The 27,812-nt window shown below is 39.4% G+C and overlaps 1 protein-coding gene across 7 annotated transcripts in view; it reads left to right on the forward strand.

Moving 5' to 3' along the window:
- Ntan1 (N-terminal amidohydrolase 1) overlaps positions 1-27,812 on the forward strand; it is a 73,968-nt gene that overhangs the window by 27,405 nt on the left and 18,751 nt on the right. For 4 of the 7 annotated variants that reach the window (XM_087350320.1, XM_087350322.1, XM_087350324.1 and 1 more), the window contains exon 2: positions 478-562. The gene's annotated coding sequence lies outside the window, so the exon portion shown is untranslated. Of the gene's footprint in view, positions 1-477; positions 563-11,053; positions 11,193-15,281; positions 15,615-27,812 lie in introns of those variants that run through there. The other 3 variants (XM_087350323.1, XM_087350327.1, XM_087350321.1) reach the window with 3 other exon arrangements.

A 27,812-nucleotide genomic window follows, 5' to 3' on the forward strand; every position in this document is an offset into this window, starting at 1 on the left:
TTTATCTGTGTGTCCCCTTAATGGCGCGTTGCTGAGGTACAGGGCCATTCGTAACTTTCCTAAATGTACAAGACGTACTTACCGAAAGTTAGTTCTACGTGGGTTTACTCACGATTCTAAAAACTGGTGGATTTACAATTTCTGATGTGTGTTTATTATGAAACTGACTTTCCATGATCGTGATCAGTGCATTGTCCTTTATGAAATTGGATGTTCCCGAAACGAATTTCACATGCGATTACTGAAGTCGATACTGTAATGTTACTGTGCGCATGATACATTTTCCCTTTTAATAAAGATGCCTGTGGATAAATGTGAACGTGTTTTTGCGTATTTATGAAGCTGTCGCTAATTTGACTTTTACCTCATTTAAGTCACATTGAAAAAGAAGCATACACACTTCATTCAGATAGGCCTAGTTACATTAATATGTCATAAAGAAGAAACTTTTAATATATCTTAAGTCTTTCGTTTCAGGTTTGCTAAGAAGCATGCATTGTGCTAAGATGAGGTCAAGAGGAGGCGTTCCTCGTTGCTAGGCAACTTGCATCTTGAACCAGAGGTAAGCCTTGTCGTCAAAGAAGTGATCTGTGTAATCTACAAAATCTGTTATAAATGATTATACCTCAGAACATAATTTACAGTGTATTTGCCACGCGTTGACTTTTCAACAGTTCTCAGACATCAGTCTTCAACAATCATTTCTGTAAACGTTATTCTGACGTATTCATTGTCTGTCCTCGTCCAACTGCCATCATTTCATGCAACCTTTCCCGGTTCAAGTCACGTCTTGCACCTCTGTATCTTGTTTTACTTAAAACCTGGCTGCTGGTGCCCTTATTTTGGAAGCTCGTCTCAGTAATACTTAAAAATTCAGTGCTTACCTCAAAGAAAACACTTCATTTGGTTAATGCTGTTTCGGGAAATAATCGATGTTTACTATGAGAACCATTCAAAACAAATAGGCTAAATACACTATGTTGGAAAACTTCAGGGGATCGAAACATGTTCAAAGTAAGGAAATCAGTAATAGCTCATAAATACAATATGGTATAACGCTGTAAGAAGTGAGACGAACTTGATAATAATTTTGATGTGGATTCTGTAATTAGTTTAGTTTTATGAACTTTTGATTGACGAATCTTATGTATAGACAGTTTGATTGTTTGAAATCGATATCGTCTTGAAGATATAATGTATCGTATAAAATTCGAGACGCTTGTTATAAAAGTAATGCAGAAGATCCCAGGTTGAGTAGGCCTTTAGGGGAGAGGTATTGCAAATTGCTCAAGCATGTGTTAAACACCAATCATCGTTATAATAATTAATAATGAATAACTGGATACTGGGAACGACCCGTTCTTCAAGTGCCTGAGCACTGCGGGTCCCAACTTTTTTAGTTGGCTTGATCTATAGACATTCGGTAGGACTCCTTGGACGAGTGATCGGCCCGTCGCAAGGCCTCTACCTATTTACAGGACAGAACAACACAGAAAAACATCCATGGCATGAGTGGGATTCGAACCCACGGTCCCAGCGACCAAGCGGCACAAGGCCCACGCCTCAGACCGCGCCGCCACTGCGGACCCATAATGAATAACAGATTATTGTTATTTTAAAAGAATGTCTGTCCAAAGGCAACGGCACAACAACCAAGAAGACAGCCATATTCTTTTTTAATATTCTGTATATTGCAATCACGCACAGAAATTATTGACCTTATTTCCACTGATGTGAGTTTCCCCATAAATGGCTTGATGTTCTGTATGAATAGAATTTTAGTGTTCCAGTCATACAAGGCGTGTTCTTTGTATTCGTACTGCTGCTGTATCATTACTTTATCCCTTGAGTTATTCTCTCTTCGTGTCTCCCCCCCCCCCCCTTTCCGAGAGCCATATTGTGCTGTCGGCGATTAGCTAGATTTTATCCCATGCAGTTCAGCCCCCCATGTAATAAGTACCACGGTCTAGTCATGGTACGCTTCACAACGGCTGAGAATCTGAGGTCTTTCTACTAGTTGCAAGAAGGCGTGATGGATAGGGAGACACATAAGGAAATAGCTGATCACGCTGTAATTACTTTTCATTCATTTTGTAATGCACATCGGTACTCGAGTTGGAATGTGAAGTATATAGTTGCATGTAAAAATCGAGAAAGGAAAAGTGAAATTTATTGCAGCGAATAGGCCCGGTAACCCACTATTGTAAAATCAGCCTCTTTCATGCAGACGTATTCAGTTCTATATTTTTGCTGTTTTGTTGTAAGGAAGTAAAAATGTACCCGTGTGTTACTAGTGGGTGACGTCTGAATGGTCTTCACCTGTTTTAAAGCAGCCATTCTCCTTTAATTTTTCTGCAGCTACTGAATAGTGCAGAAACAGTCGTGATAGCTTGCATCGGAATTCGATCCGTGGACTGTTCGAATGCAGGTTACCAGGAATCGAACGTCACGGTTCATTGGTTAGCACTCCTTCCTATGGGAGCGGTCGAATCTCGGTTTTAAGACTGGTTATTCTGACCGAGGTCCTTCGTGATCTTCCTCAGCCCCCCAGGCAAACGTTGGGACTACCTCAAAACAGACCGAAACCACTTTCTTTCACATCCTACAGCAACACATCTTATGTAGCTGAAAGAAATGTACAAATTCAATTAAATTCATTTATAAAAGTGTTTGCCAACAGCGAGGAGCCAGTGACAGGCACACTGACAATGCATACATATACAAATGAACTAAGAGATAATATGAAACTTATAGTTTTATGGTGTTATGAATTTTCTAGGAGAGACCTAGGTAATACTTTTCCTGATATGTTCAAAATCGAACTTCGGTTTGAGGCCCCAGACTCTAGGAGCCTGAAACACAAGAGTAAATTTAATTTTGTATAGGCCTACTTATTACAATAAGATACAGCCCACGCCAGTGACGTAAGATGAAAATATTCTCTTGGCTGTAACAGATTTAGGATTTCAGGTTTCCGTGTAGTAGATTGGCCGTATGGCAGTGTGTCTGTGGAACATAGTGCTTCCATCTTCAGCACTGAAATTGGAGGCGTAGTGCTTCACTAAAACGTCGTTAACTACCTAAAAGCGACACAGCGTCACACTCCAGAAGACCACATATAATAATTCAGATTTGTTTTAAAAGCACACAATTTTTCACGGACCTCATTTACGTACCATAAGCTGATTTAATATCGCCTAGCCATTGACATGACGTTTGTTAATGTGTGTCCAAATTACGTTGTGAAATATTATGTCGTTGGTTCACGATGAAACATGTAGCGTATTTAATACAAATTGTAATTATTTAGACCAGTGGTATTCAACCCTTTTTGTTCGCGTACCCCCAGATATAATTTCTCTTCAACTTTGTACCCCCAAAGTCGTTGGTGTATAATTCAAGTTATACATAGTGTATAATCTACATCTAAAATAAATTAAATAAATTACATTACTGATTATTCAGTGTTTAAATAAAATAATATATTTTTTAAAATTTCATGTATCCCCTAAGATGTCTTAGCGTACCCCCAGGTGTACGCGTACCCCAGGTTGAATACCATTGATTTAGACCAAGTGAAGCAACGCTTTATCGCCTAACAGCGAAGCAGATCTCCGGAAATAACGCCAAATCCATGTGTTGTTTGAACTGTCAAACAATTTTCGTCTCAGAATGCTTGGTAAGGCTTTGTTAATATTTGTTGTTTTTGTATTAACTTATTTGCCTACCTACAAGAAATTCTGTTGATGATAAGTAGCATTCTAGACTTATTGTTGCGATTAATGACACACATACGTAGTTATAGGTTTTTTTATCTAGATCCAATATTTCGAGGATAGTAGGTTTGTAGTCCCTTCTGAGACCACAGGTTAATTCAGCTAATGTATGAGATTTTCGACCCTTGAAAAAGGACGCTGTCTCTCTCGCAGACAGAAAACATTCCCTAGAGCTCCTTTCTTGTAGAAAGTAACTGGTTTCTTCGTGTGTTATGGTCTCGTGCATACCGGTGTAAATGTTCTTAGCCTCTGATTTATGTCATGTGTAGAGACGACTACCGTAAGCTTGTATTACTGTATTACTGATGCTAGGAAGTATTAATATGTGGTTCTCTGCAGGAGATCTTTCGTATTGAAGAAATTTGGCTAAAATTATTGTAGCAACGCGTATATTTCGTCTTGTATTTAATACCGTAGGACTTAACGTTGTGCTCTCGGAGTAATTTACTTATCAGAATAGAAGTTAGTCCCAAAATAAAAGACAAATAAATCTGCCGGACACAAAATGAGTTTCATAGTCGTTTCTACTCTTGTATTTAGCAAACGTACTTTCAAATAACAATATAAGGTCAGTGACATTTGATGTTCTCGCGGCGAAGTGCGCTGTGTTCTTCGGGTTGTAAGGACGTATGGCCTTGTATGTTCTTTCCGACGTTTCGGAGGAACGTGTCGCATTTATCTTCAGAGTAAACCGAACACTCGCTGCTGTTAGAGGATGGGTAGTCCTTGCGCACTTTTCGTGTTCAAATGACACGTGACAATACTTTACGCATAACTGGAGAAATTCAAATTTTGAATCGCTGGGAGAAAAAAAAACAACCTTGGTCGGAAAAACTGGAAAGAAAAGGAAAGGGCGAAGAAGAAGAAAAATTCAATTTTCAACAATGAAAATGTTAATACAGCTTCAATAACTGGAGGATGTCACACTTTGAATAATTGAGAACTTTCTTAGATTATTTTTGAATTTGATTAAAAGTAATTTTTGTGGCTTGCAATATATTTTAATTTCAGTTGTGGCCTGGGAATCGTACAGAACACAAATTAACTTTTGCCGCAATGGTCAGTCATTAGATAGGAAATGAATGCTGATAGGTTTTTACCTTCCAAGAACTCGATTACCTGGACCGGTAAAGTTAAGCGTACACAGCATAAGGGTAATGTGCTGTATAGCAGCCAACTTGCTAAAGTGAAAAAACAAATGTAGGTCTGCATATTCAATTATTACCTCTCAGTTTATTCCCTCCCAAGTTACGTTTCTTTATTAAGGAATAGAGGAGACTTTTCCTTGACATCTTTACGAATAACAAAACCGTGTTACTGTTCTTTCACTGCCGTTCTTATTACGTGGTATTACTGCTTGTTCTGAATGTCTTCCCTGACGGACAAGAAAAATTGCTCTTACCATTGTATAGCTTGATCTTCGTAGTGCGTGGCTGGTAACAGCGGGTGTAGCATGATCTTTGCAGGTCACTGATAACAACGAGCCGAAATTGGATCGTTTGAAGTAGGAGAGAAATTAAAATTGGTTCTCATTTCGTCTTGTTATTTATGGTTATGTCTAGCTTACAAATCACCATGGGGCTGTGGATTGGGTCTTACGTATAACAAGAGCTTGGTTTTGGTTGGCTGTATTTCGGTTAATTACTGTATGCCAATTATCCTCATGTTAGATCGGATTACAGCCACGTCCATCCAGTGTTTGGAGTGTGAATATTCATTAGTCGTCATCTGTTTGCCTGTGGCAACAACAGTACTGCTTTGCTGCACGTGATATATGGCGGAGATTTGTAACGAGGCAAGGAAGAGGCGTGGGTGGCCAAGAGAACCATCATTCGCCTGACCGGTCGCTCAGCGCCCTCAAGCGGTTCCCACATATCGAGTCGATTCTCAACTCTAGTCGAATCCAGTCGGTGTTATGGCAACATTTGTCACTTTCGTAATTGCAATAAATCCTTGCGTAGTCGATTATAGTCGTAAAATAAAGATGACCTGATATGTTGAGAAAGCGGAAAACGTGAATAATTTCTTTAAAGTTTTCATTATTAATTATTATTCATTATTATTCATTAATTCACAAACGAGTTCTTAACCCTTTTCGGTCCATTTTAAATGCCAGTAAGCTGTGTGCATTGAACTACTATTATGTACAGTTTTGATTTTCTTTTTAACTTGCATAAAACGGAAGACACTTTGCTAAATATGGTAAAAATATGTTCTGAGAGGATCACAGTTCCTCTTGTTTGAATACTGACCGTCTGAAGTATTTTTCACGGACTGTACCACATTCGATAGTGAGATGTCTAATAAGTGGTGCCTTTTAGCTTCCTGTCGTTTGGTAGAGAATAAAGCAAGTCCAAATGGGTAGATATGACTTTGGCAACGTCTAAACATCTCTTATTGTATGCAGATATACGATTTCATATTCTCAGTGCTGTGCTTCCTTTCGTTCGAATTGTTTTCGAATTGTCAAGACCAAATTCAATAGCAGGAAAGTGAAACAGAATGCGAAGTGTAAACGATGAAGTCAATACACACAAAGAATGCTTGATAAGAAGACGAAAGGATATGCACATGTCAGTGGTAGATTTCTCTATGCGCCAAAAATAATTTAAAAAAATATAATTTCCAATTAGGAAGATGGGATATTTGTTTTATAAATTTATCAGATATAAAATACTTCTATTCTAAGTAAATATGACAGCTACACACACGATGATATTACGTCTCTATATGATATATGGCAAAACACTTGGTGTGGAATCCTGGCTTTCTTCGACACGTGTCAGAATAAAACGACTTTTCTCTCCTGCCCTCTTTCAGTATTATAAGGTATACAAAGTCTTACCAGGAAAACTAGGCTATAACTAGTACAAAGAAGAAGGCTTGAATAATATGCTGACACTGTTTGCCAGCTTCAGTTTGAGTACAGATCACGTAAAATTTCGTAAAATACGTGGCGGACTCAGTCCGACATCGGACCGGAACTCGGATATTTAAATGTCGACTCAGTCCGACAGAGATCGCAAAGGGTTCGCCAGAATGGGTCATCTTATGTTGCAACTTACATGTCATTATTTTCGATGTAGTGTATAGATCTGCTCTGAAAATAAAAGCCTTGTGCGATATTTTGCCATATAGTCTCGTAAAAGTTGACCAACGTTCCAATGATGCTTACTGCCTCCATCATTGTTTGGTGGACAAGTTACTTCCGATTCATGTCTCCAAAAACTAAACGTAAAGAATTTATTATTGGCAGCTACTGGTAATGTCATTAAATAAACCACAAATAAATAAAAAAATTAAAATTATGAACAAGGTCTGTTGCGCTACCAATTGAATTATCGTATTCAGTACTGTAATGTTCGTGAACGAAATTCATTCGTTTACTTGACTCTCCAAAATTTAATTTGATTGTCAGCTGCCAGCAGGTCTCTGTAGCGGATTATAATCATCTTTTGAAGGAATATACGAAGAATATGTAAATTCGGTCTGGGACTGTTTTATAACTGGTGAACGGAGAACATGGTAGTGCCTGCAGGTTGTCCGATGTGTCATAGAGGTACATGAAATTGCAGTGAGGATGGATAGTCTAAGACTTAATGCGTGCAGCAGCCGTGTAGCTACATCGTGAGGTCATATCCGCTTTTGTAACTAAAATAACGTTATCTTCCACCCACATTCATCTGAACTTTGTTAGATTTTAACATAAAAATAACGCCGTTAGCGTTCTAATGGACAAATGAAATTGAATTTTAAGAATTTTGAACTTTAATGTTTTCTTTCGTTTGTTTTTTGTCTTCATTTCCTTCCATGTTGAAGGTGGATTTCTTCTGGGTTGTTGAGTCTTGTAGTCTGGTAGATGTTTACCGACGTTTCAGAGGTTCTTTTAGCGCAACTCTATAAACCCTTTGCCTAAAGAAATGCCGGTCGTCCCATGAAGAGGTGAAATGACCAGTTGTTGGACGAGAGGCTTTATAATCCTGAAGTCTGATTAGGTCGAGCAGAAGACGACTTTTTCTTTCCAAACTAATCTAGTTCGGATGAATATCTTTAGCGTTAATTAGTGTGGAAATTTTCGGAGCCGTTTGATTAGTTTCTTCACCTTTTACTCTTCAGTTTGTTTCTTTTTGCATCGGAATATTTTGAACATTGTAGGTTGCCTTGAATTCTCTTGTCAGGTTTAATACATAGGCCTATTCATACCTTTAAAGAACAAAACTCATTTACATATATTGTTTTAATAAATCAGTTTCTGCCTGCATTAAAAGACAGTTTCACAGTTTCAACTTCAGTCTTTTAATGACGTTCAGGCAAAGTTTTGGTGTTTGTTCTGATAACCAAATGAAAGGGAGGCATAATGTAATTTCTGGATAACGTCCCGAGTTACTCAGCGTTAAAACAGATTTAGTTATTACTGCTACTGCCCTATAAAGAGTTAAATATGTAATATATGACAGTGGTCCTTTTCTGACTATTGGAATGTATTACTTAATGCTTTAGCTGAAAGCAAGACAGCTAGTCCAAACTTCTCAACTCCGACTTCTGGATTTGTTTCTAAACGTTGATGATACCGAGATATATCGATCTTTACCACCAATTTATCGCCGTTTTATGGTCATATCTGATCACTTGATATCGTTACCATCTGTATCTCCGCGGTGTGTCTTATGCAAATCTGTGGCACGAACTTGCTTGTGGTACAACATTGCAGCTATAAAGACACAAAATGGCTAACTAGTTAAGATGGTGACAGCTCCCTGCTGGGTCAAACATAGCCATGTACCCTACTTGCACCCCAGGGTGGCTGCCGTCTGCACGTTTGTTTAAGATTGTGTGATAAATTGTATCGGCTGCCCTGTGTACTTGGTGTCCAAGATGGGCCGTGCGATCTTTGTGGTCGGGTCGTGAAAGATCTAATGGCGTGGCTCTGTGTCTTTGTCTTGAGACTGTGGTCTGCCTTTCTTTATCATATATGTCATGATATTTACGGCTAATACGTTTTGAGTGTAATAATTGCTGTTTTTTTATGTTAATTTTGTAGTTTTGGCTTGAAAATCTATAGGAGCTTTTTTTATTTACGTCATCCATATGAGTGCTTGCCACGTATTTGGAGCCGATAGGTAGATTAATTACAACAATTGGTGAACTTTACGTCAACGCAGACAGACGTAAAAGGAAACTGAAACCTTCCTCGGGATTCCTTCGTTGCCAAACGCAGTTTATTTTGCAACTTTCTACTTTATGTAAAGTGGACAAGTCTGACAGTTCGAGATCTTATTTTAACGTAGCGAAGTTCGTGTAGGTAAGTAAATGTAATTGAAATTTATACTGCGTTATTCCTCTAAAGCATATTGGCCAGGATACCATTGCAAGATTCCGAATGTGGCGAAGAGGAGCGCCTCGGGACGCCATACGACACGACGGTGGCACCTCGACGTACTGGTACTCAACACAGGCCCAACTAACCTAACCTGTAGTAACTCGTCCTAACCTAACAGAACCTAACATTCATAACCGTACCCAACCTTTCAAAGCTCATACGACGCTTTCAGACGCCGAGCGACGCCTGTTGTTCGACGTCAACACAAGATTTATTTTCAAGCGAAGAGGACTCTTGCGACGCTGGCAAACGGACGCCGAACGTTGCGACACCTAGCGCCATGATACCGATGCAGGATTCTAGATGAAGCGGATGCCAGAGACGCCGTATGGCACGGCGGTGACAAATCGACGCGAATCCTGTTATACCGACGCCGACACTTCCCGAATGCAGCGAGGAGGAGCTTCAGGACGCCAAATGACACGACGCTGGAATGCCATATTTATACACGTGAAATGTTGTATGGCCATCAGAAGTGTTTTCAGTCTTTTAGAAAATCTTTTTTTGTGTGTGTATTAGAAAGAAATAATACGGATGATACGTAAAACAGAGTTCACATAACCCGGGTTTGCATTATGTGACTCCATCCAGAACGCATGTCCTGTTATCGTGTTACAAGACGGACAGTTTAATCAAGACCACTGACTCGGTCTTGGCCCTTTTCACTGTCATAAGGAACTAACATTTCGCTGAAGGATGCGTCTTCATTCAAGAACAAGCAAAACTGTGAAGCCTAAATGTCATAACAGTTTCTACATGCTTCATGGCAACAAGACAGCCATCACCATTTTCGTTGTCCTGGGAATCTGAAATGTCATGCTGTCATTAACTGACTGATGAAATTTCATATCTGGAACTTCTTATATTTCGGATTGTTGGCTTATCATTAAGGCTATTATGCAGCGTCGATTAAGAAATTACATGGTGATTGTGAATGGTTTCATTATAATTAATATCCTGGTATAAATGGCATGATAGTTATGAATTACAAAATTTAGTGGGTCTTAAAGGAATGAGAAGAGTTTGGGGTATTATACGAATATTAAATAAGCATTCTTACCGACACGACTGTGTTCATATAGTTCAGGATAGGGCCCAGTGGCGGGCTTTTGTGAAAACGGCAATGAACCTTTGGGTTCTTTAAAAGGCGGGGATTTGCTTTACAGCAAGGATTCTGCTCCATAGAATGTGCTGCAGAAATTCTGTGTGCAGATGTTGCGTGGATTCATCTGGCTTAGGCCAAGGCATACTGGAACACGGTTATGAACATTCGAATACCCATACCTGAAAGCGATATAATTTCTGTTTTGTGTTCTGTCAGGTACGTATACCTGTATATTCCTGTATGTAAAAACTTCGCACGAGGTCTCATTCCAGATGACAGAAGGGAAAGCGTTTATACCCTCAGACCGTAGTCTCTTGAGTTGTGACGACTTGTAGTCGTGTGCAGCTTGCGTTACCAACGTTTTGGAGCCTCCATCATCCGTCTGTCTGATCAAGGAAGGCGAAGTGGGTGGGGCATGTAGCATATATGAAGCATTTCCAGTCAGTGACGCCACTAAGCCTTAGGGAATTGCATTTATTTGCATCTGGTGAATACCTGTGTTGGGCTGTGGCGTGTATTGTGGGGTATTCATCGTGCTTTTTATGTGAAATCGTGTTTTGTAAGTCTTGTAACCCGCATTGCTTGCATCAGAATTCCTTCCCATGGAAATTACCTCCCTATCCTTATTTACTATGGTAAACACAGTGTGAGGAAAGGACGAGGCAAGAACAGGAACTGTGCTATACCCCAATCATAATTTTTGTTTCTCGTCGAAGACCGGACCCGAACATAGCCGAACAGAACCGAATGTTGTCGAATGTTGATTGTGTTGGTTGAAACGGCATGCAGACCTTGTTGAGGGCGACGTACCGATCCGGACGTGTGGCTGTTTAGTATCGTTTGGTTTTTACCGCGGTTGCATTCGAATGTCGTGAGATATCGTGGGTGTGCAGTGACGGACACATGCGTGCAGTAGCGTGTGACCCTTTGAGTACGTGCACGGTTCTCTAAAATATTTTAAGTTACAGTGTCAATATAGATTAAGGGTGTCTGAGGAGAGCACAGGAATCTGAGAGAGAGAATGGAGAAAAGTACGTAATGGGGAGGTACTTAATTCATGCTCTTTACCAGATTTTACGATGATCAAATCAAGATGGATGTGTTGAATGGGACATGTAGCAGGCATGGGGATTTGAGAAATGTATACCAAATTTTTGTCGGAAAATCTGAAAGAAAAGTAATAAAGTAATAAATCTAGATTGTTTGAATAAGCACTGACAGGGCGATAAAATTGTTGGCAATGCGTATAGACACTGGAAATAGTGAAAAATTACAAGTATAATGTGAACACACTTTCACCCTACAAACCAACATATAAGCGGTGAAGAAATAATGTTTACACTTTTTTAAAAAATATTTAAATTTAAAGTTATCTGTGCTGTATGCTTTGTAACATTTAATATGATATTCTAAAAGCTGAATTAACGCAAAAGCTACAAAATACCGTTGATAGGTCTGCTTAACCTTACTTAAATTTTAATTACAGTCTTGTTAATTTATATTATTGTGGCTCGTGAACTCAGATGTCGCATTTGCCTAAGGGGTTCGCAATTGTGCCTAGTGTACGTACGTTCACTAGTTTTGGATTTGTGATGTGTCGTAACATCCGACTGTGATTCCAGTTATGTTGTATCTGAATGGTCACTGGTGTATTCGAATTTAACACGGTTGTTGGTTTGATGTTCGTCGTACTGCGTGCAGTGGTGTGTCACTTGGCGGTTTGTGCCAACTGTAGCTGGAGAGCTTGTGGACAACGTCGTATGTGTTATGATACAGGATATCAAAACACACCATGTCGAATTACTGAGCAGGATCTGTATGTAATTTTGTGTAACGGTTATTTTTTCATAACGGTAATATATATAATTTAGATGTATTTATAAACAGAATTAAGTGCACTAAGACATCATCTGATTAATCGGTTCATATGTTTAACGTTTATCTTTATTCACCTATTTCAGTTTATTTTGATATATATTTATATATTGTAGTCTAATTCCTCAGGAATTTGAATTCTTTAATTTGGGAACACTTTTATATGTTTCTTGCAAAAATATTGGTTTTGTTTTAAATTTAGACTGTCAGGGAATCCGATTAATTCTTTAATAACATAATTTTTAATTTGGCAATGAAGTCAGTACGTTCAACTACTATGCGTTTGAAATGTTGACTCCTACTCGTGTCATTCATTGAAGTTCGAAATTGTTAATCCGAAGTCTTGTATTGGTGTCGGTAGATTATCGTTGCGTTTAGGCTTCCCTTTCCCGATTGGAAAGTACATTGATATTTGTTGGTATTGTTATATTATTATTATATTAATTGTGAGTAATTGGCCTTGTCTGGTTGTCAAGCGCATGCATAAGTCAATTGATTAGAATTGTTACGCATCTCCAGAAACTCACATGAAATTTGAAATAATCCCTCTAAAGCCGAAGAGAAGAGAGACTTAGGTAAAATAGATGAGTGGAAGTAAAGATAAAAATTAGAGAAGTGAGAGGCACTTTGTTTCAGAAGGGGGGGGAGGCATAATTTTGTTAGAAGGTTCTCAAACTTTTCCCTCTAGTCCGCCCCTAGTTCTTCTCAGCTTGAATCTCGCATAATTTCACACAAAATTTATATTCTGACCTCAAAGAAAACATAACTCACCTGTTACAAATATCAGTTGGTTAATGCTGTGTAAGAAAATAATTTTTGGAATGAGTTTTTAAATACTATTTAGATTTGCTTCGACTTCAAGTGGTTAATGGTATTATTTTTGTCAATTCTAAATTTATCTTCGAAACTAAACTTTTAAATGCGTATTTTTCACCGCGTTCCAGTTACCATCAGGCGACACTGCGAGCCCTTAAAGACTTAAAGACTACATTCAGATGTGCATGTGCTGATTTGTCGTGTTTTACCACTTGGTATCTAAGCCTTATTTTTTCGTCTGTGGACTAAGTCTTAAATTCGAAGTTAGTAGAACAGATGTCAGCGTAACGAATCCATTTTTACACAGCTCATTTCATATCTTTATCACCACGAAAGTGTTGAACATTATTTGCGTTCTTCGAAATGGTAAACGGGTATAATTTGGATGACTCGAAGTCTGGACTGCACCGTAGCATAGTGGGTTGCAGTCTTAGTTTCATACTTTGTGTTGTAGATTCTGTGGATTTCTGCATTTGCTGTTTTAGTGGTACAGTTGTAGTAGAAACTGAAGGTTCGACATCGGCAATAAAGAGACCGCTATTGGACACAATTCTAGGCCAGTTTGGCCCACCTCCCTCTCTTACAATTATGGTATCTGAGAATGGATCATGGAGGATGGAGACATTAACCAGTCTTAAATTCCGTCATCAATATTTCGTAGAAATGCATATCTCGTGCTATATTCGTTAATGGACCTGATTTAAGAAATTGGTTTTTGAACTATGAGTATAAACTTTTTTTAAAAAAAATGTCTCATTGTTTCTTCGTCTGTACCCTGAAAACTGTCGAGAGAGTTTTGAAGGTCGGTAAACTTCTACCAGACTACACGACCCAACATCGTAGAAGACGGACATCTGAATTAAAGTTTCTCAGGACTCTTAAATATACATGTGTTGCAGTATCTGGATGATTTATTAGCCGACATTATCAGATTTTATAACTGTACTCAGTGTGGATTCTGTGTATTGATCAGTATTTTTTTGTGTTTGAAGTCGGCATGTCAGCTGTCTCTTCCAACCGCTTTTTACCTAACGTGGAACTCGTAGAAAACGAACATACATGGCATCACCGTTATGCAAGTTCCGTCTTCCTTCTAAATGCGTAGCCATTTTACCATTGACTTCAGTGGCTTACTTGTTGTCTATAAAGTAGCAAGAATGCATAATGTGATGGGAGTTATGAAACGTTGTTAATTCCTTGTGAGAACGACAGAAGAGTTATACAGTATCCTGTTTTCGTCAGAATTTATGGAATGATGGTACTGTAAGTGTAATTGGTGGCACAAAGTTCAGGAAGATAATCTCTGAAAGCTTCTAAGTTCTAAGTTCATGCCATTTATATATTTAGTACGTTTTGTTGTCAAGACACGATATTTTCAACTTCTGTCAGTTCATTAACAGATGCTACACGTCGAAGTGTGTTTGGTAATGACATTTCTTCACACAAGGAACTTTACTTTTTGCTAGGTGCTGAATGTAATGATTCATAACACCACGGAACTATTATAATTATTATAAAATTATCATTACGATTTCCCTCCATGTATACGAGGGTGTCGTATTATACAGACATATCTTTAAGATTACGAATATGTAAACGGCAGAGTATCATTACTTATTTTGGTGACGTGTTTTTAACAGATATACGAAAAACACTGGATTAAATGCCTACGTGTATGTAATGAAAGACTATACAACAATCAATCTTTGTGCGAACATAATTCCTTGCTTTAGAAGAAAGAGAAAGAATGTAAAGTGTTCAGTAGCGATAGACACTACATTTAACGGAGGGGGATGAATTAAATTAAATTTAAGGCTACGGAGGTCTCCAGGCAGTGCCCGCTCGTCATTCTGGTAAAGGTAGATTTAGTGAAGGTAGTGCTTTTGGAAATTGAGAAGGTAAAAAGATGAATTTGGAGCAAGGCAAGAATTTGAGCAGGGTCTTCCTGCATTCGTACACAATTTTGAATGGGAGGCCGGTAGTTGGTGAAATTATGAAGTTGATATCGGGAGGGCTGCATGAGAGGCATGCTTCATGATTTATACATGCTTTAGTACGCTCTATTTAAATGGGCGCGGACCTCGCAGAAAACATTCAAATAACAGACACGCCTAACTCCCTCCCTCTGTTGGCGCGCTACGGTTTAGTTGTTGGGTGAAAAGTTCAGGAGAGGAGACAACTACTATCAGTTGTTTTATTCATTCTTTTTGGTCGGTGAATGGTTTATCTCCTAGTGACCACTTGGAGAAATGTATAATTGTAGTCAGCTCGAGATAAACTAATGGTCACGTGACGTGTCGCTTTTGAACATGAGACAGATATCTGAGTTGAAGTTTCTGTTGGATGTGTAGTCTTACTTTTGATGTCTCTTCGTAAATACCGTTCTTAAGTTAAAAAAAATTACATAATTAGGACGAAAGTCTTTGTAATAATTAACGTTTCTGGCTACAATTTTAGGTTGTAACATGTTCATTGTGTTTTCTGCGATCTTGCATGTCGATGACCGTGTAGCAATGTGGAGTGAGTGAATTGTTTTATTAATTAGTATTATTTTGTGATTAAAATTGTTCATTTGTTGTGGTTAACACGACAGCGCTGCTGTGCCTTATTACTTGAAGCTGGTCTGCCTGGAGGAGTGTTTTCCTCAATCGTCAAACCAGAGGTAGGCTTGATATTAATCAAAATTAATTTTACTTTTCATTTTGTTATCCATTACTTTTTTCAAGCTGGCGAGTGTTTTTGTTTCTCGCCGGGGAAGTTCTTGGGTAGATTCAACCTTGAAAATGGAGGCAGTATGTTCCTCACATGTTGATGTCTTCCTACAAGTTCACGCTGTGCTACTAACCAGAAGACCAACGTCGACAGTTGTTAGTCTTGCAGTTTTAGTTGTTAACTTTACTTTAATTTCGTTGTAATTTAAACAAAGTTAGCTCTGTATTTAGTAACATGTTTTTGGTATCTATGTTGTTGACGATTGTCCTTGAGATTGTGATTTGAAGAAAACAAAATTGTCTGCTTGCCCTTATGTTCTGAGTTCATATTTCTGTAGCAGAACCCCCGGCTCTTATAACAGCAGCAAACTTAATAAAGCTCGGGGAAGTTTTAATTTTGGCAGGGCTGTAGTCGACCCACTGCAGTCTAGGGTGCCACCGCCGTGTTTTTTGACCGCCAAGGCGACACTCTGACACATCTTTTAAAGAAAGTGATGTATAACATAGAACCAGACGAAAGGCGTTAATGCGATTGAAATGTACACTTTGTTTCACTAAGTAAGGTTATTTCGTCTCGGAATTTTTATCGGCGAGTTGTCAAATGGGATTTTAGATTAAGAGTGGACCTATTAGTCCTTAACGTTGGTGGATTATAGGTCCAAATCGTGTGTTTTAGTATAGTTTAAATTTGGCTTTGAAATTGGTAGCCGAAAGATGTGTGACTCGGTGAGATTTCAGGCTTTCATGGCGGCAAGTATGAAGAAGGCTATTTTCTTAAACGTTCTGTATACTTTTACAGTTTCCTCACAGCAAGAGTAGTTGGAAATAGTATAAATTTCAGTTCAGCATGGATTAGCTCATGACTTGCTACATGACTTGCTACCCTAAACGCCATAACGGTGCACAATATGTAATGCGTAATTTGTGATGTCGAAGTCCGGGGACCCCGAACGCTTGGCGCCCTGAGCGGTCGTCCCACTCTTCTCTAGGGATCATACACGTTAACTCTGCTTAATGTGTAAAGGAGTGTTCGGAACGTCATGTCGGCTTTGAATTTGTATAAGCAATGTGACTGGCGTGCATAATCCTGAGATTGATCGACAGATGCTGGACAGAGGATTTGCAGACCGTGAAACAATTACGAAAACCCCTAATTCGTAGAGGTATTGCTAGAGAAATACAAATCATGTTGTGCTTTAAACATGTCCACGTTTGTAACGAAGCAATCGAGCTGTTCGTGATTACGTGGCTGTAGTTGAATGTGGAATGTGTGTTGGCGGCTGAATGATTATGTGCTTCGGCTAGGAATCCAACACAACGTTAACCATTCATGGGAATATTGTTACCGAAACTCTTATCCGACTGTCTTTTAAGTCATTCACAGACTTTATTTTAAAGACACGTATTGACACATTTTTATGAAACTTGGAATGAACAAAACCCTGCCCTTACACGTTTTGACTTAATACTAACATGGCGCCCTAGCTCAGTCAGTATAGTGACTAGCTACGGGCTGGACGACCGGGGTTCGATTCCCGACGGGGGCAGAGGATTTTTCCTCTAGCCTCTGCGTCCAGACCGGCTCTGGGGCCCACCCAGCCTCCTCTACAATGGGTACCGGGGTTCTTTCCCGGGGGTAAAGCCGGCCGGGGCGTGATGCTGACCACTCACCCCCATCTAGTGCCGAGGTCAAGAAAGAGAGGAGCTATACCTTCTCTCCCCCCAAGCGCCTACATGGCGCATAGTGGGACAAACTTTACTTTACTTACTAACATGGCGCCCATCCAGTTTGTATGATGGGAATATCATTTACCTTTCACTGTAGGGTCCTGAACTTTTGTACGCTGATACGTTTAAATATATTTAACGTTTTGTACTAGAGCCTCGTAAGTAAGATAGAATTTGTATTTCTCGTTTTTGAAAGTGTTAGCTGGGCAAACACGGTTAGCATGATCACTCCGCCGCTGATAAGAATGATTAAACAAAACCTACTATACAAGTTTTTATTTTTTATTCTAGATAGTGAAAAGGAATTGAGTTTGATTGCATTTTGTACTCTTTTGTGATTCGTATTGTTTTTCTAATTTTCTGGATGGTTTTGAAGTGACGTGTAGATGCTTTCAGAGTTTCTTGTGAGCGGCACATAAGTAATAACAGTTGCCTTGGTATGTAAAAACGTTTCCGAACTAGGCTTCGCTCTCAACAGTCATATAATCATCTCGTCAGACTTCGCGTTGGTGTTGTAGATAATTCTGTATAACGTCTGATCTCACTTAAGAACTTTGAGGCAGTAAGTGGTGGGTTGCATCTTTCTCGTGCAATATTCGCTTTCCAGTCTACTCGAAATCTCCGAGGTTTGACAGAGGACATGCACATAAAAAGACGTACTGTAATGTATAATTTCTCGCGTAACTCCCGTTTCAATGGTTATTAATCCACGATTTGTTCGTATGTTTTAGAAGAATATTCTGTTTTTGTGAGTGGTTATAATTTGGATGGTCCTACCACCTGTTTGATTCACTACTTTAGCTTTGATTTTTAATTAGGTTTAAGCATTTATGTGTGAATTGAAATATGGTGGCTGCTGCAGGAGTAACCATATTTCTGATTTGCCACCACGTGCCTTCATGGTACGGGTTTTTAACTGAATATTTATTGAAGTCTCGTCCTTATGTGCTCGTTTCACTTCGACGATGGTGTGGAATACTATGGTTAGGTCGTTCTTTGTCGCCAGTAGACCTGCGTTTATACAGATTAATGTTTTTGCTCGTGTTTTTAAAGGGAGTGTCCGCAACTGTTTGGTTTCCTTGTATGGGGTACCCAGTCTGAATAGAAACAAGATGGTTTCACCCGTTTGGGTATTTTGACCTTTAGCGTGTTGCCTACAATAGTAACTGTTCAGCCATGGTGTCACGTTTTATTTGGACTTTCTCATCTTCCGAAGACATCACCGTCTTTGTAACAATATGTGGTTGTCTCTAGTCGTGATGATTTCGGTTTCAGCTTGCTGTGGTAAGGACATGCTGTCCATCCAGACCTGAACGTAAATTTTTACTTGTAATCAACCAACGACCTACATGAAGACGCCAGAGTGCGTGAACATTACTTGTGCCGTAGGCCTATTTGGTCGTACGTACACGAATGGCGGCTTAGTTTAGTCTTTGCTACCAAGTGCATGTATAATGAGACATTTTCATGATGAATTATCTGGCGTCGGTACAATCATCAACATTAGTCTGTAATTTTCCGCTGTTTTGATCAGCGTGTGGGTCAGGTGCTTTGAATTATATGCAAGCCTGAGCTTACAAACGTGGAAGATTGACTTCTAAACAACACGCAGACTGCAAAGCAACTTGAATGTACTTGGGCTTTACAGTGCATTGCAATTTAAAATTCATGCTTTTGGCCCTGCATATATTACATGTCGTGCAGGCAACAGTTGATATTACGGCATCAATGAATTGTAAGATTGTATACGTGTTGGTCTGCCTTCGGTGCAGAAGGTTTCTGGTTTGAGTACAGCCAGTCAGTGTGCTCGTTTCTGCATGCGTTCCTCTTCCTTCGTCTCTTTCGAAGTAAAAATTATGAACTTGAGGTTTGAATCCCCAGTTAGATTATAGGCTGTCTGTATCATGGCCGTCATTCTGACGTTGGGATCGTAACAGAAATTCAGTTCTACGGTTCTGGAATTTCAAATGTAAGTTGTTACCTTCGTTACTTGGAAGTCTCGTCAAGGATTGTGCAGAAAATGCACAACATAGTGGAAGAATCCCTGAAGAATTATGGAACCTAACTAGTGCTTTCACTTTAAAAAAAACTGAATGCACATAATGCGCATTCATATCACGCAGCCATGTTTTTCAGTTTGCATCTCCCGTGGCACAGTAGGATCTGGTGCATGGATGCAAATCATATTTATTACATATGCACTCGGCGGTGCTTTTGAACGCATTGTTTTGTGAGTCAGTGCAGTTTGCATTTCTTGTCATATCTACTGGTTTGAATTCTGCTTGCATTGCACAAACGATCAAGTCTCCGTGCGCGTTACATGTATTTTTAGTGTTCGTTTCTGTCAAGAATTATCATAAACTAGGGGAAGGAAGAAACATATAATTAATATTTATTATATGGTCTCCATACAGTCAACATCTGTTGATCAGGTTCCTTAAGCCCTTTAATCTGTTCGTGATTACGTAACATTGGAAAGGATATATGGATGTCTTCTCCAAATTCAGATAACGCAGTACATTTTCATATCAACAGAATATTCTGCAGTTACAAAGCAAGTCGCCGACAGTACTTGTAAAATGTGACAGAATATGAATATAGTAAATAATAACGCAGACATTTCTCTTGAAGCTATTGATGAAATTTGTTAGATAGAACTCAGTGCGCGCCTAATGATTGTGACATGAAACCAAATTTAGAGACAAAGTCGTTGAATCTAGGTTTGTATGCAATAAGTAGGCCTAATTTAGGAATGATCCAGAATTTAACTGCCTGAGAAAAACAGTGACACGTTAAAATGGGTTTTTTATTTATTTAATGGGGAGAAATGCTTACGGAAATATTTACTATTCAGTTCAGAACCTGTTATCCCATTTACTTTTCGATATAGTGAAGATTAGGAAATACGAAACAACACTTGTGCCTGTTGAAGGAAAGGTGTTAAGGAAAATGTTTGCACGTTAAAAGGATGAAGTGGATGAAATATTTAAGATATTACGACTACATAACTAGGAACTTCGTTATTTATACTGATAATCCATATATGTTATATGCATATTCAGTCTTTCATATACAAATTTCAAATTGTGAAATGACAGCCCTCAACATATTTTGTACAGTCTGTCCCAAAAGTCATGCAGTACGATGTTTAAAAGTAGATATTTTGTTACTGTGATAGGAAAATTTCGATTTTCCGCGCCCAGTGGTAGCACTGTATTTCCGTCACCCAAACAAGTCGGTGGTTTGATGCAGTTTCTTCGTATTCGTTGGTCTTTAGTCAGTTGTTTATGTAACAAACATGTCGTTTTCAGCTGTGCTGTGATTAACATCTATGTTCCGAGGGGTCACTTGAAAGGGCAGGTCTACAAGAGCAATCCATGAATGCTAGATCAACTAAAAACAGCAATGGGATGCTGATTGTGAAAATTAGAGGCAGTTTCTATGAATATGATGAAATTAGTTGAGTTACGTCTACATCAGTGTGTGTGGACACTTTCAGCCCGTTATAAAAGCAGTCTAATATTCATGTTGAACATTGCATTCAATCTCGAGTTACGTTACTTTTGGGACAAACTGTACTTATTCTAAACTATTCATAATCTATAGCCTTACTCTGCCACACATTTCGTTACGTCTCGCATTCATTTGAAACCCCCCAGCCCAAGATTGCCTGTATTTTATATTTCTGTCCTATTTCTTAATCTTTAAACTATTTGTCATTTATTATAAAGTTGGTAACTGTCCGTACTTTTATCTAATGATGATCCAGTGTTGTCAGGATATTGAAATGTAGGATGCTGGGATGGGCTGAACGTGTTGATATGCTGACTAGACTAACGAACACACAAAAAAGTTTACGGAGACCCTCTTGGAAAATAACCGCTTGGAAGACGGGAAGGACGTAGGAGGATAACATTGAGATGAATCTTTGTGAGGTGAAAGGTGACTGTAACTTTCTCAGGACCTTTTTCAGTCGCGGGCTGCGGTGTTAGCGGCGTCGAAGCAGTTTGACTTCTCGCAAGATATCTCCGAGCTACGTTTACCATTTCCAATACTCACGTTGTTGGCCAGCCAGCCGAAGTAAGGGGGGAGGGGAAACAGTAGTGCACAAGGCGTCTTGTTCCCCCCTGCACTTTCCAGCTTCACTTCCCCTCTTAACGTGACAAAGCTCAGGCTTGCAGATATTTTGCATCCATTATTCTGTTAGTAGTACGAATAAACTGACAGCAAATAAGAGAGTCCTCATTTACGAGTAAGATCTTGCAAGCGTGTAAAACTGCCGAACGTAAACGTAATTTTTCACTGACGACGTAGGGACACACCGCTGAAATGAATTATTCGAGAAGCGTCAGAAGTTAAGTACTACTTAGGTTTTCATGCACGGATCTCGTAAAGCACGTTAATTGAGGGGTATAAATAGCGAATAAAGATTTAAAATCCGTTGCTAAACAAGATTTGTTGTGGATGGGGAGAAAAGATGGATAGCTAGGTAGGAGGAGCACAGCCGTGCGTGTGGTGGTACATTAACTTGCATCTGGAAACTGCTTGTTCTTCCTTTTTATGTGCATTGGTTTTTTTAACTTATTTCTGGACAATTAGGTGCAAATGCCAAAAACATTCTCCCTTCCGTATAATTCCCCGTGTGAAAATAACATTTTCTTCCATATAATTGTCCATATGGAAATAACTTTTATTTTTCTGTCAAAATTGAAACTTTTCGTAACATTTGATGTTATCGGCAATGAAATGAACAAACAGGTCACTGTAATTTTTATAGCTTTACTTCGACATTTGCTTGTTTTTTTTTAAACTTACGTAATCTAGAGTTCGTCAATATGATGGAAGCGTAATCAGCATTACATCTTGCTTAATGAGGAGAGACGAATTTGTCTGGACTTTTCCCTTGAGAGTTTCAGACCAAAATGTTGTAGTAATTTGTTGTTTCACAGATTTATCGCTTTTGGATCGAGAGGACCAGTCTTTCAGAACTTGGATATGTAATAATTACACATTTTATGTCTCTGTCTACTGTTCGTAATCAGTTTGTTAATAATTGTTAGTTTCTCTCTGCGTTTTCAAATCGGTTTCAAGCCCCGAGGTCCACGACGAGCAATCCCATTTATTATCCTTTCCGAGAGCACTAACTAATACAGGTTTCTAATTCATCCGGCTAATTGTCTGCTGTTATTAATGGTTTCTCGGGACAGCTAGAAATATATATAGCTGTCCATCAGGTACATTTTTGTCTGCTCTCACGACACTTTACATTAGTGATGGCACTGGGGTTGATCGGTTGACATGGACTATCGATGGGTTTAGTGGTGCAGTATGTGGGAACGTAGGAGGCAATGTCTGGGGAACGGGCAGCCTTAATAGAGTAGAACAGCAAAATGGCAAACGTTGTATTTACATACTTTCTAATGTTCACTTCATGAAGAACATGTATTGTAGGAAACAGCTTTGTAGACATAACCTTGCCGTTAAACTTGTTAAAGCCTAGGTTCTCGATCGCACATGTGTCGCGACCACTTGAGAAGCAGTTCAAGTGTCCGAAGTTTGTGTCTAATTCAAACATTTATTAAGTCTGATTTTAATATTGTCATTATGTCAGAAACAACACTTTTTTAGACAATGGAAGCAGTGCAACACATCTATGTCTATTTTTTTTTAAATTATTTGAAATAAAAATGTCTTCTCAGTATGTATTTGAACCTACAGGGCGTACTGTTTAAAACGCAAGTCAACAGGTCACGTATTACGTCACACAAATTAAATTGGAAGCACGTTGACCCCTGTGTAATGCTCTGTCCGAACCTGTTCCTTGACACTCGGGTCAATGTTACCCTGTTTGCTAGGCCGTTTCTCACGCCATTTGCGCAGATTATGTTTCATTTGTCAGATAGGTCTCATCAGAGTATAACAATGGCGTCAGTGACTTAGAGAACGTCCAAATTTAATATTTTTCACTAAACTTTATTTTTAACATTTTATATACGTTGAAATGTCAGGAGAGCTTTAGTTGTGATTAATTCACGCATATAGCAACATAAGAGCAGGCAGGACCGACATCGGCAATGAATTTCCGTGAGATTTAAAATCAGGTTGGCCAGATATGGTTTAAAACTACCAGTGCCTTCGTTTCTGATATTAGCAGAGGCTACCTCAGACGTGAACTGGAATCTGAATGATCGTAGAAAGCGTTGTCCTCTGGTTTCAAGTTGGATTGTGTGTGCTGGATACGAACGAACTGGTAAGGTTCTACCTCTTTGTTTCCCCGTGATGTCCGGTGGCTCCAGCACTCAGTGGCCTAGCTGGTGATGTGGTGACCCCAATGCAGCAGAACTCAACGTCACAAGTAACATCGACTCTAAGTGGTCTGGGGTTGTGTCGATTTAAGCTCAGCAGACAGCTCTGACGTGCACAAAGTGCGATGGTTTATACAGTAACCATTTTTAAATTACGCAAATGGTAACGTAAAGAGTAAATTGAAAAAAAAGACGATAAATGCCATCAGGACATAAATAAAAAGTTGATGAAGGTTGTTTTTGAGGTTGATAAGGTGACAGCGAATAGCAGATTGATAACATAATTTATCTCGAGTCTTAACCAGTATTTTACTAGGCGTCTTTTACCCATCTGTTTGCTTCTCGCTGTAGTTCCTTTTACTTGCAGGCATTTCATATTAACCCGTCGGAGATTGTGGTTGATTTATAGCACGTTTCATGACGATAGTCTGAATTGTATTTTACGATTTCGTATTCAAATTGTCTTCCTCTGTGATGAGTGAAGCGGCTGTCTGTGAATGTAGTTCTCATATAACCAAAGCAGTAACTTCAGGACCTATCCGCCGCTGCAGAACTGCTTGTCTTTTATTTTTAGCATCTTCCTACCGAATCTGGAAAGCTCTTGTTAACTTCGGCACGTATGAGGTTCCATCTATATACGTGTTAATCATGGTATCAGCGTCAACAGAATTATAAGATATCCCCTTAAGAAGGCGACTGTCTTGAGGGAGGCAGTAGACAGCCATCTTCATATTTGTAGCCCTGAGAACCTGAAATTTGGCTGCCTAGCTGACTAACGATGCATTTTATCTGATCGGTTCTGCTGTCCTGCAGTGTATGGAGTACCACTGGACCACAGAAGTAGCAAAAAAGTCTATATTTTTTGTTTTGCGGAGTGTTAGCCGGTTTAAAACGGTTAATACGAACGTGTGTCATTGTATGCCAACGCCTGTAACTGAGTCTTTTAAGTCTCGAGGATTTCATGTTCATGAAGGTGTCGCTGTGTGATCTTGTAGGTAGTTGCCAGCGTTTTGAAACGAACGCTTCACCCTGAAATTGGAGGCGATAAATTCATTCGAAACTTAGGTAGAACCTGAATTGCCACGATCGATAATTCTTGGGGTTTAGATCTTACTGCTGCAGGATACATCTCTTTTGGGTGAGCTTGAAATTTGTTTCCCGTTTTACCTGAGTGGGGCCGCGAACTGTAATGGGTCTATGTTGTGATGGAGAAACTGCCTCCACGTCTCAGTAATGCTCCGACCAAACAGGTCTGGCGACAAACATTAGCGCTGACACATGAAGGCTGAGGTTTGGTCTCTTACACGCACAAAAGAAGAGGCAGGCATTTGGAGGCACCGAATTGCTACATCCGTGCTTCATTTTGAGTTTCACATCCTCTGTTTGTCCTATGTTAGTTTATCGAAATGTAATTGTTTTTTAAGTATAACCTTGGTGGACTATTCTGACGACTTCCTTACAATTTTAATATATTTATTCTGCGATCGCGCCTTTACATAAAGTTTTTGTAAACAGGAATCCTGTTTTATTATTCCCACCATTTTCCTGCGACAAAGTTTCACGATCATGCTATAAAAGATCAGTTTTATTACATAATAAATTCAGGAGAGGCATAAAATTTTGTAAATTGTGCAAATGAAATTGTGTAAATTTGGTACTAGAAGGGACTTACGAATAGCTATGAAATGTTGAAATTAATCTTATTGGTTATCATGCTAACAAATCTTAACCGAACATGTGAATTGTGTTATAAAATATAAAGGAAATTGCTGTTGTCTTCTTGCAACTAGGAACCTTTTTCGTTTCGAAAGTTCCCGGAGCCACCGCTATAATGTTTTGGTGGCGTAGATTTAGCGTGTGTGATTGCGACAAGAGGCCTTCAGTGACTCATATTTGGCATATTTTTTTGTATTTTTACCTTATCTCCAGGGTAACTTCTCATGAGAATGGGACGAAGTAAACAAAATATTTCCCTAGCCGTAAACAATTTAGGTCTTGAAAGAAGTGGCGGCCCTGACTAGTCGATGCTGTCCGAAATATAATGTAAAAGGCTTGCCTTTTGTTTCAACTTCTACCACATCGGATTTATCTGAACCCGTTTTCTCATATCGCATCTGTTGTATGTGTGCCAGTAGAAGTTTTGTGTGTTTTATATCTTGTAAGATACGGATCTCTCATTGAGAGAATAGTATGGCGACTTCTCGTAGGCTTATGGTTGGTTTTGGTGACGATAGCTGATAAATCATAACTTGGTGTGTGAAATTAGCCAACTCTCGTGTTCTAACACGTCTGTAAATTCACTATAAAATGTTCCTTGTGTCATGGTTTAAACTTGTTTAAGGCCAGATCGTTCTGATTCCAAAAATGCATAACGCCTAAGGAAATTTGATTTTTGATTCAAGTAGGGAATGTGCAGTTCAACGCCTTCTATTGGTTACTGTCATTATCTGAGGACGTGTGTGTGATAATGTAAGCAAATGCTTCGAATCTCAGTAGGTGGTGTGTGTTTATTGCCTACATGTTTTCAGATATCGCAGCAAAGCGACACACCCATTTCGCGCAGGCTTAAGTTGCAATAAGATAATGAGATTACTCCGGGAGATATCTTTGTTCTTTGTCATCACGTCATGGCGCCTTCTCGGGTAAAGGCTCGAGGAGGCGACCTCTAGTTATGAAGGATAGCTACGAATATATTTAATACGCTGTCGAGGACAACTGACAAGAGGTGATCCTTCAGCTTGGGGGTTTTGCAAAGGGCTAGGAACTCCTTGTATTAAAGACTAGCTTGTTAAGGAAGTGCTGACGTACACAAGATTTACGATTTTTTTTTTTGGGGGGGGGGGGGTTGAAAAACACGATAACGAACATACGCGTTGTGTAAAACGAAGGGAATTTATTTTTTGACTAGCTGAGCTAGTGAGTCTACTTGGATGGCTTGATATTTAGAAACGAGCTGTACACTGTTATAAGAGTATTTGGCGATGAGGAAGTTAAAATTGTGTATTCAGAAAACTGAAGGTTTCGTGAACGGAAAAGGACGAGTGTTTGACGAAGGATAATAGTGGTATTTAAGTGGACATAAAATTGAGAATTTTAGAAAGTTGCACGTAGGCGTAGTTCGAATGGTGGGAGTGGGAAGCGTGTAAACGAGAGACTGGAATCGCTGTGGGGAGCCGAGATCTGTCTTCAGTATTTAAACCCTTGCTTGGCAAAGGAGTTCCATGTCTCTGGCGCTGATGAAAGTACAAAACTGACAGGAGAAAACATTTGCGGGAAGGGGGAGTTGTTGAATCATGGGACATTTCTGGAAAAAAAAAGGCAGAACAGTAAAGAGAGTACGGGCCACCAACATTTAATTTAACGAGGGGGAGAACAGATCAGACGTACAGAAAGAATGGCTAAGTACTGGTTAAAGTTCATTCGATGGACATTTATCGAACAGGATCCACAGCGTTCAAAGAGAGAAAAATGGTGAGCTGGTTGTGAAACGTGAAAGAGAACTTCTTTGAACGCATTTGACGATGCCATTCTGTTAATAATTTCTGTTTTCGGACGTTACCCACCGTATGTTGGGAGTTATTAAAATGCCTTCAAAAATCACAAGATCGTCTTCCGTCGTCAGGTACAGGGGGAGATCCCTACGACTTTGGATCCAGTAGGCCGAGTCATTCGCGATCTCTATATAAGGTACTGCGCCATTAGGCGTATTGGGATGTGGAGGTGAGACTCCATGTAGTTGTAGATGAACTGGGTTAATCAGTTTAATTTTCTGGCTGCTTCGCCCTCTAGAGAAGGCCCTCGGCACTTGGGTCCGTTATGGAGACGGTCTGGACACAACATACAATGAGGACAAATTGTGCGTAGGGTTTCGAACTGTATACCCGCAGGTAAATACGCATAAAAGGAGGTGTGGGATCGCATACACTCTTGTAGTAATTCAGTGAAAAGGAAAGAAAAGTCTGGGAATATCTTGGCTACCTGGTCGACTGTCATCCCCTTAAAGACTCTGATGATGCGTGGTAGAAATTGGCCGAAGTTTCATAGATGCTTATTTACTTCATCATCAGGGTGATTAGTGAAATTTCACCAAAGGGGGATAGTGTGTCGTGGAGATTA

Source organism: Zootermopsis nevadensis, unplaced genomic scaffold (assembly GCF_977971745.1).
Source record: "Zootermopsis nevadensis isolate Lab colony 2312 unplaced genomic scaffold, Znev_1.0 Znev_ptg000017l, whole genome shotgun sequence".
In the NCBI taxonomy this organism is placed as follows: domain Eukaryota; kingdom Metazoa; phylum Arthropoda; class Insecta; order Blattodea; family Termopsidae; genus Zootermopsis; species Zootermopsis nevadensis.